Source organism: Oncorhynchus keta, chromosome 14, assembly GCF_023373465.1.
Source record: "Oncorhynchus keta strain PuntledgeMale-10-30-2019 chromosome 14, Oket_V2, whole genome shotgun sequence".
Taxonomy (NCBI): Eukaryota; Metazoa; Chordata; class Actinopteri; order Salmoniformes; family Salmonidae; genus Oncorhynchus; species Oncorhynchus keta.
The window spans coordinates 13,575,691-13,589,599 of record NC_068434.1 but is presented as its reverse complement, the minus strand read 5'-3'; the positions used below and the strand labels follow the sequence as shown (position 1 = coordinate 13,589,599).

Sequence of the window (13,909 nt, the reverse complement as noted above, 5' to 3'; positions counted from 1 at the left end):
TGCTTCCATCCAGAGTATAACCTGTTTTTTTTATGTGTAGAAGACTCCAAACAAAAGTAGCTGCAACTTCAGCAAGATTTGCTGTTATTCTGATAAGGGGCCCAAAACTGATCGGCTTCTGTGTTATGTGGAACCGACTGAAGGGCGATTATAAACACTGTGCAGTGGCTGGAGAGGATGGGACCACCGGAGTGGGGTCTCCCATTGATGAAGACAAGAGAGGCTTTGAACCTGGTTGCATTCATTCCCTTTCGCATTGGCTGGGCTCAAAGCAATAGGGGTACCAATGCGTAACTGTGGGCATCATCATTGTCACCCCAATATTGTTTCTGACACTTTGTGTGTGAGCCAGAAAGGGTTCACTTTTCCATATGGATTAAATGTTGTTGTTTCTCTTTTAAACTAATAATACAGCTTACACAATCATTATATTTAGCCATTTAGCCTATAGTGGTTTATTTTTGGAATTGTGTATTTTCGAATTGTGTATTTACATACCAATGTAAATTCTAAAAATACAGTCGTCCATAAAGTGGCACCCATGAAACAAAAGATCCTGTTTCACTAGCACACTCCAGTCTAGGGCGTATAGCTCCTCCCTGTGTGTAGCGGGTGACAGCTGGGATCGCTGTGCACTAGTAAGAAGGCTTCATCTCGAAATAGGATGACCTGCAGCTTTTGTAGCGGGACTGAGTTGGCTTTCCACGAATGGTTCGGAACCCTCAATTGTTAGTTATTGGATTCCAGTTTGCCTTGCTCAGTTTTCTCAAAGGAGTTTTTAAAACCGCTGGGTTTCAAGTGGATTTCCGATGGATATTCCGATTTGAAGAGTTGTGTAGGCTACAAGCGCGGCATGTAACAAAAAAAAATCTCAAGAGGTTTAGAAAAGTAGCGTTTCGCATTGTTTTTTCGAAATGATCATTGTCTGAGCTGCTTTAGGAACATTATTTTGAATGGATTAATAAAAGGACGAACGATACATTTACCCCAAGGCATTTCCATTCATGAGCTGAAGGTATTGTATTTTTATTCTCTAACTTTGTATGTGCATAATAGTAATCTATTTATTTGGAACCTATGGCTATAATGTTTTCCCAATCACTACTAGGACAAGTGCACACCTAGGCGCCTGCAACAAGGTAACTAACTATACGTCACTTCAGTAACTTTATAATTATTTATTTCTGTTGCAGTTAATGAATAACAATTCATTGGAGAAATGTACAATTATTTCGTAAAGATAATAGTTATTTTGGCAATTTAAATATGAGATGTTTGTGCGTAAATACGTATTTACGCGTATTTATCCAAGCTGGATCAGGTCCATTCCATTGCATTTAGAATTACTGCGTGCTTGCAAAGCTTCAGAAATTAGCCTATATGTTATTATAGACAACTCTTCGACAATTTCCCCAGGTGATGAAAGCGTTTATAATTTCAACGTCTGAATGGAGACTTTATGGAGACTAACTCTCCGTTGCTTTTAGTGTGCTGTGAACTGATAGGCTACAGGACTCAGCATTATAAACTACTTGGATAATTTGCACTGCCCTTCGTTGTTGGCCCCTCCATGGTAGCGTAATGTAGAGATGCAATTCTCATGTGTGAGAAGACAGACAGGCATTTCAATGTTCAGTGTTGGCAAAACGAATATTTCACCTGTGTCTTTCCAGGTGGAAAATACGCTATTTCAATCTATAGGCTTTTATCTGTCTTCAACACGAATCATACATTATTTATGGCTGTGGAGTTAATTGTAGCTATTTCATTAATTTCGTTTCATTTTTATCTACCCACAATTCAGAGACTGAAATGTCTTAACTGGTGTAATATGGTTGTAGTTACATCACTTCTCTCTCACACACTCGCTAGCACAGAGAGAGAGAGAGAGAGAGAGAGAGAGAGAGAGAGAGAGAGAGAGAGAGAGAGAGAGAGAGAGAGAGAGAGAGAGAGAGAGAGAGAGAGAGAGAGAGAGAGAGAGAGAGAGAGAGAGAGAGAGAGAGAGAGAGAGAGAGAGAGAGAGAGAGAGAGTGAAGAGGAGTGAGGATTGTCCACACAGGGTTTGTTGAGTGACTCCAGGCTTTAAAGGCCATTTCAGGGCGGGTCACTGCTGTAATTGCTCCATTGGGCACACGTGTTATCAAATATGTTTTACATGTAATGTATTTCCTTTAGAAAGGGATATGGCTGGTGCAACATAATGACTTTTCCCCCTTTGTTCAACCTAATATATAACATAAATATAACAGAATATTTCATGTTAATATAACACTTTTTTTTTTTCATTTTGCTCCATGTTGAAATTTCTCTTTGACGTTTCCAAAATTCTTAAATTGGGTTACAAGCAAATAAATAAATTCCCTGTAAATCATAAAAGTTTGTTCATTAACATTAAATAATACCTCCAAACACAATCTTTACAAAAAACATTCATATTTGTGACGCATTTCAGGAAACTAGGCATATGTCACAGGTCACTACTTCACATAAATTACAAGCTTAGTCATTTCAAATTTTGCTATATAAGACCAATTTGAGCCAGTCAGTCACATTTATTGACCACAATATTGTAACCAAATGATGATCATTGTATCAATGGAAACCTTGCGTTTAATCTTGTATGATGAATACAACAGAACACATTAACTGGAATGACATTCACTCTCAGGGATGGCCAAAAAGAACAAATTGAAAGCCACGCCCCCAATAAGCCATGCCTCTAACTCTTCTGATTGCCCCCAATGCTATATTGCCCCAACCGCTATACAATGGGCATGCGCATGAGGTGTCGAAAGCAATTTAGAAGCATTCATTAAATTAAAAAAAATGACCAAAACATAACGTTAGATCACACCATTCAATAAAAGCACCTCAGATGAACAACAGTGCCATCTCACTTTTTACAGTGATATACTGAAAGCTGTGTTTAGGTGCAGTACAGAGGCCCCATGCAACACCCAGGGCTGCTAACACCTCGGCTCTCTCAGCCATTTCTCCCTCTCTTCAACCAGTTTGAAGACGTCTGGCTTGCTGTACTTGCAAAAGGACTCTAGTCAAGGGATGTTTCTCAATGTGTATAGATGCTCCATGGCCTGTGTTGATAACATCAAAACCATAAGGAATAGGGCTAAATGCCTGTGAACAAATATATATATATATATATATATATATATATATATATATATTTTTTTTTTTTTTTTTTTTACAGTAATATATGATATTTGAGGGAATTACTTTTAAGATGAGAGTGTCTTGTAAAAACACATTGATAGGAAAAAAGTATACAATACATTATTTCATGAAATCACTCTAAAAAATATTTGATGCATTTCCATCCTCTTCACTAGCCCATGGAGATAAGGTCTAACAGTTAAGATGAGATGAGATACTGTAGGTGGGCTATCCGTGTGTGGAATACAATCCAGTATTGCTACAGTGGTGCGCAATAATCCTGGAGCCATTTTGAAACACTTGCCATAAATGCTAGACTGTTTACAAGATATACACGAAAAGCAGATCATACTGCTATTGATGTATGTGTACATGTGTGCCTGTCACTGTGTGACTAACTACCTTTGGAGAAAGCATAGTTTTTTTTGTCACGCAGAAAAAAGGGGAAACACAAAACATCAACATGCATTGTGGGTAACCACTGTTTGGAGCAATGCTCTGTGGAGCATTTGATCTGCAGCTTCCTAACAATAGCAATGAGGTTGGCATTGTGTGTGACTGATGTGGATTTGTCACACTGGTGTGCTTGTATACACTGTGCAGGGGTGTAAGTTGGTATTTACATTTGTCAGTCAAGGACAGATAGACGTGCTTGGTATTGAATAATTGATAAATGGCGTGCCTATGTGAAATGAATTGCACTCAATTACGCAAAGCGAGGCCATGTTAATCATTGATTCAAATTCAGTGTCAATGCGGTAGGTCGAGTAGAATTGTGTATTTATGCATATTTTATGATTGCATGTTTAATTCATGTTTATCCAGTGTGATTTAGAATTCATTGTAATCAATTAGAGTGTATGAGAGCATTACAATCCTCACACTCATCAAAATGTGATTTATTTATGATATATATATATATATGTACACACAGTATATTAGAGCATTGTAGTTGTAAATTATGGTTCAATCATTTAAAAAACAGCTTTCATTGCATTTTATTCGTGCTCCATTAGTAGTCCATTGATAGCAGAATCATATACATTTTAATACCATAATCCTGTGGGGAAATTACATCTCATATGTAGGATATAGGCTATGTTTCGATGTGAACATTAACCGGTTTTCGCTCTAGCGCCTTTCACCTTTTTGCCAAATGGAAAATTCTAATTTTGTGCGTCTGTGGGGATATTTTCTTCAAAAACTAATTTTCCATGAGCATCTCTCTGTGTGCCTCCTGCTGATAGAAAATGATAAACACCTAGCATCCTCCAACCACCCCCATAATAGAATGGTGTCATACTCAGATGAAACCAAGAGCGTGCTGGTGTTCAGAAGCTGCATGACATTTAGAGAAGGTTCTCTTCCGCTCATCAGTCCCCTTATTGCAAATATCATGACATCATGTTTTGTGGGAAAGCTCCACTCTAAGGTGAAATCGCATCCCATTATATTAAAAACCTGACCATTGATCTGACAATAATGAATTAAATGAAATGTATTTGGTTGTGGGACATATGGTTCATTCTGTTCTGTACATTACGCCTCATTTCAAGTGTACTGATTTGTTAACATCGTTGCTGTTGTAGCTTAGCCTCTGTTTCTCACCTTGCATTAACTCCCCAGGCTCTCAATACACTATATATTTTTTTTAATTAGTAGGCCTTGTGTAAAATTCCCTTTCCTTAGACTCATTAAATTAACATAATTGAGGGCATTTTTAGCGCCAGAACAGCCAAAGGCTTACAGTATGAAGCTTTTGGACAGAACCTCTTAAGTCAATGGCTGAATTGGCAGACTGTCTGTTGGCATGTTCACTGTTGCTCTTTGGCAAGACTTTGTTTATGGAAATGTATTAAATGAAATTGTAATGAGAGGAGAGTTGACGTAGTCAAACTGCTTGCATCATAGATGTTATCAGAGATGATACACCTGTCTCTGCAATGGGGTTTTATTTTCTGCAAACAAACTAGAAACTGTCTTAGATAGACAAGTGTTGATAAGGGTCTAATGTGATGCCAGACATTACATAGCATTTGGTATGTAAATAGTTAAATGTCTTGAATGTGTACTGTACTTATACAGGTAAGTGGCCATGAGTCACAAATGCTGCTCGCTGTGAACACTCATTATGAACAACTGTGGCTTCCAGTTATGGTTAGCTCATTGGCTTCTTCCGGTTGTAGTCAGCTCTCATTGGCTGCCCATGAAGTATGCATTGATGCTCATTTAGAACTACATGGTTCTACAGCAACCTGTTCTGCGGGTGTTCAATTACTCTTTGTTGAGGGGGTGTTCCATGACCCTGTGTTGAGGGGGTGTTCCATGACCCTGTGTTGAGGGGGTGTTCCATGACCCTGTGTTGAGAGGGTGTTCCATGACTCTTTGTTGAGGAGGTGTTCCATGACTCTTTGTTGAGGGGGTGTTCCATGACTCTTTGTTGAGGGGGTGTTCCATGACCCTGTGTTGAGGGGGTGTTCCATGACTCTTTGTTGAGGGGGTGTTCCATGACTTTTGTTGAGGGGGTGTTCCATGACCCTGTGTTGAGGGGGTGTTCCATGACTCTTTGTTGAGGGGGTGTTCCATGACTTTTGTTGAGGGGGTGTTCCATGACTCTTTGTTGGGGGGGTGTTCCATGACTCTTTGTTGAGGGGGTGTTCCATGACCCTGTGTTGAGGGGGTGTTCCATGATTCTTTGTTGAGGGGGTGTTCCATGACCTTTGTTGAGGGGGTGTTCCATGACTCTTTGTTGGGGGGGTGTTCCATGATTCTTTGTTGAGGGGGTGTTCCATAACTCTTCTTTGAGGAGGTGTTCCATGACTCTTTGTTGAAGGGGTGTTCCATGACTCTTTGTTGGGGGGGTGTTCCATGATTCTTTGTTGAGGGGGTGTTCCATGACTCTTCTTTGAGGAGGTGTTCCATGACTCTTTGTTGAAGGGGTGTTCCATGATTCTTTGTTGAAGGGGTGTTCCATGATTCTTTGTTGAAGGGGTGTTCCATGACTCTTTGTTGAAGGGGTGTTCCATGACTCTTCTTTGAGGGGGTGTTCCATGATTCTTTGTTGAGGGGGTGTTCCATGACCCTGTGTGGAGGGGATGTTCCATGACCCTGTGTTGAGGGGGTGTTCCATGACCCTGTGTTGAGCGGGTGTTCCATGACCCTGTGTTGCAGGGGTGCATGTTGCCTGCGTCGCAAGGCCCTCTTTCCTCCTTCCGTGCCGCGTTGTGTGGCGGTGAATCACAGAGAGGGGTGTACATCTGTCCCCCTCCCCAGGCCCACCGCGATTGGCACAGCATTTCTCATCTATTAATCATGGAGGCTGCTCTCTTGTTCGGTTGCCATAGTTTCAGGGTCTGAGATGGTGTTGGGGTGCCTGGAGAAGGCCAGGAGAGATTGCAGGGCAGCACTCGGAGCAGCCTCTCTACCTGGGTGTGTGCTTGAAGAGGCAAAATGGTTTGCAATTTCATCTCAAAGCAGTATGCTCCCTCTGTAGAAGGATGAATCAAATGTAAGGAGGGTTTTCCAGTGGAGTTCATACCTGGAATCATGTGTCCTTCACTTAAGAGGCTGAAGCTATGTCTACTGTAAACCAAACAAGCCTTATTGTCCTTTGTTTACAATGGGTGACTCAGAGATAGAATTGGCTTCCACTGTTACATAGAATGTGTTTGGAGAGACTGATGTTGTAACCTTTTTTTTTTAAGTGGATGTTGGGGAATTTTGAGACCACTTTCCATTATAAAATGTATTTTTACAATCAGTATGTTGAGTTGATGTGTTGAACATTTATTTTTGAATTCCTCTAAGATGGTCTTTCTTGGTCATGTTGTACCTCCCAAAGGAGTCTGTAATCTCTGCTGTCTTGTAATGATTTAATGTGGCCATATTGTTGCTGTGCTTCATCACATTACACCTTGCCAGTGGGTATTTTCAGTGAAACTAGTGTCTAGTGGGAAAATCAGTCTCTAATCATGGGACTTTCTTCACGGCCTTTCATGTGGGCCACATTAAGAAGAAAGAACCTTGTCATTGTCAGTGCCATTGGGCTGAAATCCAAGCTGAGGGTGATTTAGATGCTGCAATTCTCTCATCTGGGTGACCTTTCTGGAGGGAATCATACCATGAGAAATGGGCTGTTTGCTCAACTTACCTATGTAGATGTTTTATGGCTTTGAAGTGATATGTTTGTAGACTCAGTGACATCATCTTGTTATCATTCTCCAGTGCAGGTGACTGGTGTGGGTGCAGGGCTGCTGGACTCTAGAAGGGTTAGCTGACAACATAATGAAAAGGATGTTCGTGCGTCGATGGGGTAGAATTGTGTTATCATTCTGGACGATCACATAGGTACCAACAATGACAAGAAGCTGCCATGTTGGGAATCGCAGGTGGCTCATTTCAGCCCGTTGGATCTTGTTATTGGTATCATGTCTTGTTTTGAGGGGTTTTGACTGATGTCATGTCAATGCTAATATTGCAAAACATTTGATAGCTAGCTAACCAACAACTGCAACGATGTATTTAAGAGTCAACAAGTGCTCATTGTTCAAATCTATTTATGTTTTCAATACAATTTGGAACAGAAATATAGTTTATATGTTGTCATTAATCCTTTGATTCTAAGCCAAACCGCAAGTTCTGCTCCACGGTTCAATAACCCACCCGTCTGTTGTAGGTATTGATATTTGTGTGGAGAAATGCACCTTGTGCAAAGTGATATGTGATTGATGTTACTCCCAAAGGCCAGGTCTATCTCAAAAGCTTAATAAAGCACACCGGTGGTTAGTAAGTGTTATTTAATACATCAGATGTCATTTGTAATGCCCTCCCAAGTCATGTCAACTTTCAGACAATGACAGAGTATTTGCAATAGTGCTCTATGAGGTATTTCCATATTTCGAAGTTTACCCATATGAAAGCAATCTCAGCAATTTACCAGTTGTACAATTGGACTACATGTTTCTACAGCAGCCTGTCCTTATGTGAAGATATATTTGTAAAAGTAATTGACAAATAGATTTTTCAATGCTAATATTGCAAAACATAATTTAGTCTACCAACAATGTTACTAAAGACATACAAGAAAAAATATACACCACAAAGAAATGTATTCACCATCCCTCAAATCTGGGGGAAAACAGGTCTTACTATTAGGGCACAGTTGTTGGTGGACTACATTAAGAGAACCGCCTGAACCCCCCTCCAATCAGGACTAAAAAGTGAACAGTAATACCTCTGTGTGTACATTTATGACATATCTAGTGAACAAATTGCAGCCATGTGGCGTGGTCATGTGACTGATAGTAGAAGCGCATGACCACAAGGCCCCCAGTGTTTCAGCACTAGTTCCTGCCTGTCCGTCATCTCATGTGGAGCGGTGGGCTGGGAACACTTATCATCACTCTCACAGAGGCCACACAATGCCCCCTCGCTCACGTTTCACTCATCCAAGAGAGGAACAGCTAGGTTCCTTGGCCAGCCCTGATTAAATGTATGGCAGCGGATGCTGTATTGCTTCATGCATAGTGATGTGTTCATTGTCTCAATTCTAATTTTATTAGTCGCGCTGCATGTTTCATTCATGTCTTTACATCCTGTGTACAACCGACAAATCTGCTCTTTATTGATAATGCTGCTAAGACAATTCAACGCTAGCTGATTTAATTGGGTTTGGAGACAGTATTAAGATGCATGGCCCTGTGGGTAGTCTACTGATCTAGCAGTCAGAGGGAATATGGTTTGACTTCAGAAACAGTCAGATAATCTGGTAGACCGAGCATTCTGTCATTTGTTTTCTTCCCCATGCTGTTTATATAACAGTTGAAACAGGTTCCTCAATGACAGTCCATTTTAAGTAGCTTGTGAATTAGGAAGAATGACCATCAGCAATTCATTAGTCACCCTCTCTTAGGTTACGGTGGGCTCCCCTGTCAGCTGATTATAGCATGTTGAGCTAATTCAAGGTAACCCGAGAGGAAGGGAGGAGATGATCTCCAGGTAGTACAGCACAGCTCCTGTTCATCATCTGACCTACATAAGAGAAGAATCCTCTTGTATTGTTGCTTCTGGAGAACAGTACCTCTCTCTACCACTCCCTTCAGGGTGCTGTGAGGGTTTATGTCCCTCTGAGGTGCAGCCTGCCTGCGTCCATACTGGGTTTGTGTCCCAGTGCCAGCTAGCTAGCTAGCTAAATTCCCCTGCATGGTTCATATAGGGAGATGTTATCTAAAGCAAACACCATTTCATGCAGCCTCTGCAGATAAGATGGGTCGTTGCTGTTAAATAGTGGCGCCGTTGTGCAGTCACTAATTTCTCACACTAACAGGTGAATGGCTTAATGTGGCCTTTTGTTCCACAGGCTGGCTGCTCATGACTGTGGCTGAGACATTGGTAAATGAATGGTCAAAGATAACGGACACTGTATTTAAGGTGACGTGATGTTGAATCAAGGTTTTCACTTCCAAAATATTGTTTTGATCATTGAAGGAATTAGCCAATGATTGGTGTAAGAGTTGGCCATGTTGTCACTCCATGTCATTCCACGAAAGCAGATTAATTGAGTTCCTGATTTCCAATAGTTTGATGCTCCTTCTCATTATTTTCTGGAAGTCATCTGCTTTACATCTGATATCATCCTAGAAGTCTCACCTAGATGTAGCTACTCTATCTCAGGAAAATCAGCTACAGTATCTCTTAGGAATGGTTGTGTTTGCTGGAGAGTAACAGCCAACCACCAGTCTAATTACAGGACCCCATATGTCTCACCTCCACCATGAGTATAATAAGACGTGACTTTCTATTCGAGTGCTCATTGCTTTCCCCTAAGGCTGTGCAGACAGTTACTACTGCATCACGGCCATTTCCATGGCTGTAATGCTGGACTAATTGCTAGAGTAAATACTACCTCTGCATCGGTCTACAATATTTCCTGAATGGACATGTGAACGGCGCATGCCTCTAGTCTTTCCCAACAGTTTTAGTCTCTAATTCTCCTTGCCACCATATTGAATTTGAAGAGTGCTTGTTTAAGTTTAATTTAGTTTTTGTTTAGTTACATTTATTTGCACCAAAAAAAGCAAGTGATAAACAACTATACAGATTGAAAAAAGGTTTGTTAAAACAGAAAACCAAACCTACTAATTATAAATGTATAAATTAATTTAATCAGTAATCACAAACTATTTGTTTTGTTTAAATGTGTGTGTGTGTGTGTGTGTGTGTGTGTGTGTGTGTGTGTGTGTGTGTGTGTGTGTGTGTGTGTGTGTGTGTGTGTGTGTGTGTGTGTGTGTGTGTGTGTGTGTGTGTGTGTGTGCAAATGTGTGTGGGAGAGTTAGTCTTCATGGAGGAGATTACTTACAGTCTGATCCTCAGTCTTCGCTTGAAGTTATTTAGGGATGATGATGTTTTGGCAATGTGAAGATATGAATTCCAGAGTATGGTACCTCTTTATCTGATAAAGAATTGACTATGTGAGGTGTGGCAGTGGGGGGTTATCACAGTGTCTTGTGTTATGTACACTACTGGTCAAAAGTTTTAGAACACCAACTCATTCAAGGGATTTTCTTTATTTTTACTATTTTCTACATTGTAGAACAATAGTGGAGACATTGAAACGATAAAATAACACATATGGAATCATGTAGTAACCAAATAAAGTGTTAAACAAATCTAAATATATTTTATATTTGAGATTCTTCAAAGTAGCCAACCTTTGCCTTGAGGACAGCTTTGCACACTCTTGACATTCTCTCAACCAGCTTCATGAGGTAGTCACCTGAATTGCATTTCAATTAACAGGTGTGCCTTCTTAAAAGTTAATTTGTGGAATTTCTTTTCTTAATGTGTTTGAGCCAATCAGTTGTGTTGTGACAAGGTGGTGGTATACAGAAGATATCCCTATTTGGTAAAAGACCAAGTCCATATTATGACAAGAACATCTCAAAGAAGCAAAGAGAAACAACAGTCCATCATTACTTTAAGACATGAACGTCAGTCAATGAGTAAAATTTCAATAACTTTTTCTTCAAGTACAGTTGCAAAAACCATAAAGTGCTATGATGAAACTGGCTCTCATGAGGACCACCACAGGAATGGATGACCCAGAGTTTCCTCTGCCGCAGAGGATAAGTTCATTAGAGTTACCAGCCTCAAGAATTGCCGCCTAAATAAATGCTTCACAGAGTTCAAGTAACAGACACATCTCAACATCAACTGTTCAGAGGAGACTGTGTGAATCAAGCCTTCATGGTCGAATTGCTGTAAAGAAACCACTAATAAAGGACACCAATAAGAAGAAGAGATCTGCTTGGGCCAAGAAACACAAGCAATTGACATTAGACTGGTGGAAATTTGTTCTTTAGTCTGGAGTCCAAATTTGATTTTTTTTGGTTCCAACCGCCATGTCTTTGTGAGACGCCGTGTGGGTGAACGGGTGTCCCCATGTGTATTTCCCACTATAAAGCATGGAGGAGGAGGTGTGATGGTGTGGGGGTGAACGGGTGTCCCCATGTGTATTTCCCACTATAAAGCATGGAGGAGGAGGTGTTATGGTGTGGGGGTGAACGGGTGTCCCCATGTGTATTTCCCACTATAAAGCATGGAGGAGGAGGTGTTATGGTGTGGGGGTGAACGGGTGTCCCCATGTGTATTTCCCACTATAAAGCATGGAGGAGGAGGTGTTATGGTGTGGGGGTGAACGGGTGTCCCCATGTGTATTTCCCACTATAAAGCATGGAGGAGGAGGTGTTATGGTGTGGGGGTGAACGGGTGTCCCCATGTGTATTTCCCACTATAAAGCATGGAGGAGGAGGTGTTATGGTGTGGGGGTGAACGGGTGTCCCCATGTGTATTTCCCACTATAAAGCATGGAGGAGGAGGTGTTATGGTGTGGGGGTGAACGGGTGTCCCCATGTGTATTTCCCACTATAAAGCATGGAGGAGGAGGTGTTATGGTGTGGGGGTGAACGGGTGTCCCCATGTGTATTTCCCACTATAAAGCATGGAGGAGGAGGTGTTATGGTGTGGGGGTGAACGGGTGTCCCCATGTGTATTTCCCACTATAAAGCATGGAGGAGGAGGTGTTATGGTGTGGGGGTGAACGGGTGTCCCCATGTGTATTTCCCACTATAAAGCATGGAGGAGGAGGTGTTATGGTGTGGGGGTGCTTTGCTGGTGATACTGTCTGTGAAACCCTTGAATGAGTAGGTGTTCTAAAACTTTTGACCAGTAGTGTAGATGGATTTCAGAGTTAAGCTGGAAGAATCCATTGAAGGGTTTAGGTAAACTATCTGGGAGGTAGGGGTATTTGTAGATGAAAGTTCATAATTGCCGTACATTAACATCGTAAATAGACAAGATATTGAGTTTCTTAAACAAAGGTGCAGATGGACCCAGGTAATTAGAGGAGGTGGCTAGTCTTGTACATTTCTTTTGTATGATGAGTAATTTGTGTAGGTAGGAGGCATATGTACTTCGGTTGGAGGAATATTGATTGTTCCCAATAGAATGTTAGTCAAATCCAGGGTGCTTTTTATAGCCATTAGTAATGATTATTTATTCACTTGGATGCATTGTATTACATCTGGAGGTTATTGAGCTGACACTGAGATACTAATCAATGAAAGCATTAATAGCCCTGTTTGTCCTGTGCCTTCTCACTCCCCCAGAGCCAAAAGCTTTGACCTAGGAACTCATGAGTTGTTCAGATAGACAATTATGTTTTTTCATCGTCATGTGGGTTGTCATGAGAACGGCCTTTCCCTAGAAGACAATAACATTGAAATAGGCCCAAGAGCAGATCATTATACAGAAGACTTGAGTTAGGAAACGAAAGCCTAACATACAATTGAAAAAGCAACTTCAAGTTTTACTTGAAAATATTCACCAAAAAATAAATATACCTTTGTATTGGATTACATGGATATAGAACTCCATTCTTTAGTTTCTAGAGTTGGGCTCTCAAGTTCAACTAGATGCCAAATAAAGCCAGTGACAACACAAGGCTTTTATGGCATTGTGATGGTTGAAACTTAAGACGAACCCAGTTATAAAACAGTTGTTGTTGCTGTTGTGTTTACGTGCCCTCTGGGTGGTAGGGCATGGGCTAGGTTTGTGAGCCAGGGCTCTGGTATCTAATGGATAGGGCATGGGCTGGGTTTGTGAGCCAGGGCTCTGGTATCTAATGGGTAGGTCATGGGCTAGGTTTGTGAGCCAGCGCTCTGGTATCTAATGGGTAGGTCATGGGCTAGGTTTGTGAGCCAGCGCTCTGGTATCTAATGGGTAGGGCATGGGCTAGGTTTGTGAGCCAGGGCTCTGGTATCTAATGGATAGGGCATGGGCTGGGTTTGTGAGCCAGGGCTCTGGTATCTAATGGGTAGGGCATGGGCTAGGTTTGTGAGCCAGGGCTCTGGTATCTAATGGATAGGGCATGGGCTGGGTTTGTGAGCCAGGGCTCTGGTATCTAAGGGGTAGGGCATGGGCTGGGTTTGTGAGCCAGCGCTCTGGTATCTAATGGGTAGGGCATGGGCTAGGTTTGTGAGCCAGGGCTCTGGTATCTAATGGGTAGGTCATGGGCTAGGTTTGTGAGCCAGGGCTCTGGTATCTAATGGGTAGGTCATGGGCTGGGTTTGTGAGCCAGGGCTCTGGTATCTAATGGGTAGGGCATGGGCTAGGTTTGTGAGCCAGGGCTCTGGTATCTAATGGGTAGGGCATGGGCTAGGTTTGTGAACCAGGGCTCTGG

The 13,909-nt window shown here is 41.6% G+C and overlaps 1 protein-coding gene across 1 annotated transcript in view; it reads left to right on the top strand.

Annotated features, from left to right (window-relative positions):
• The first annotated feature begins 652 nt into the window (after positions 1–652).
• LOC118370864 (semaphorin-6A-like) overlaps positions 653–13,909 on the top strand; it is a 115,683-nt gene continuing 102,426 nt past the window's right edge. The window contains exon 1 of the mRNA XM_052461123.1: positions 653–1,015. The gene's annotated coding sequence lies outside the window, so the exon portion shown is untranslated. The remainder of the gene's footprint in view (positions 1,016–13,909) is intronic.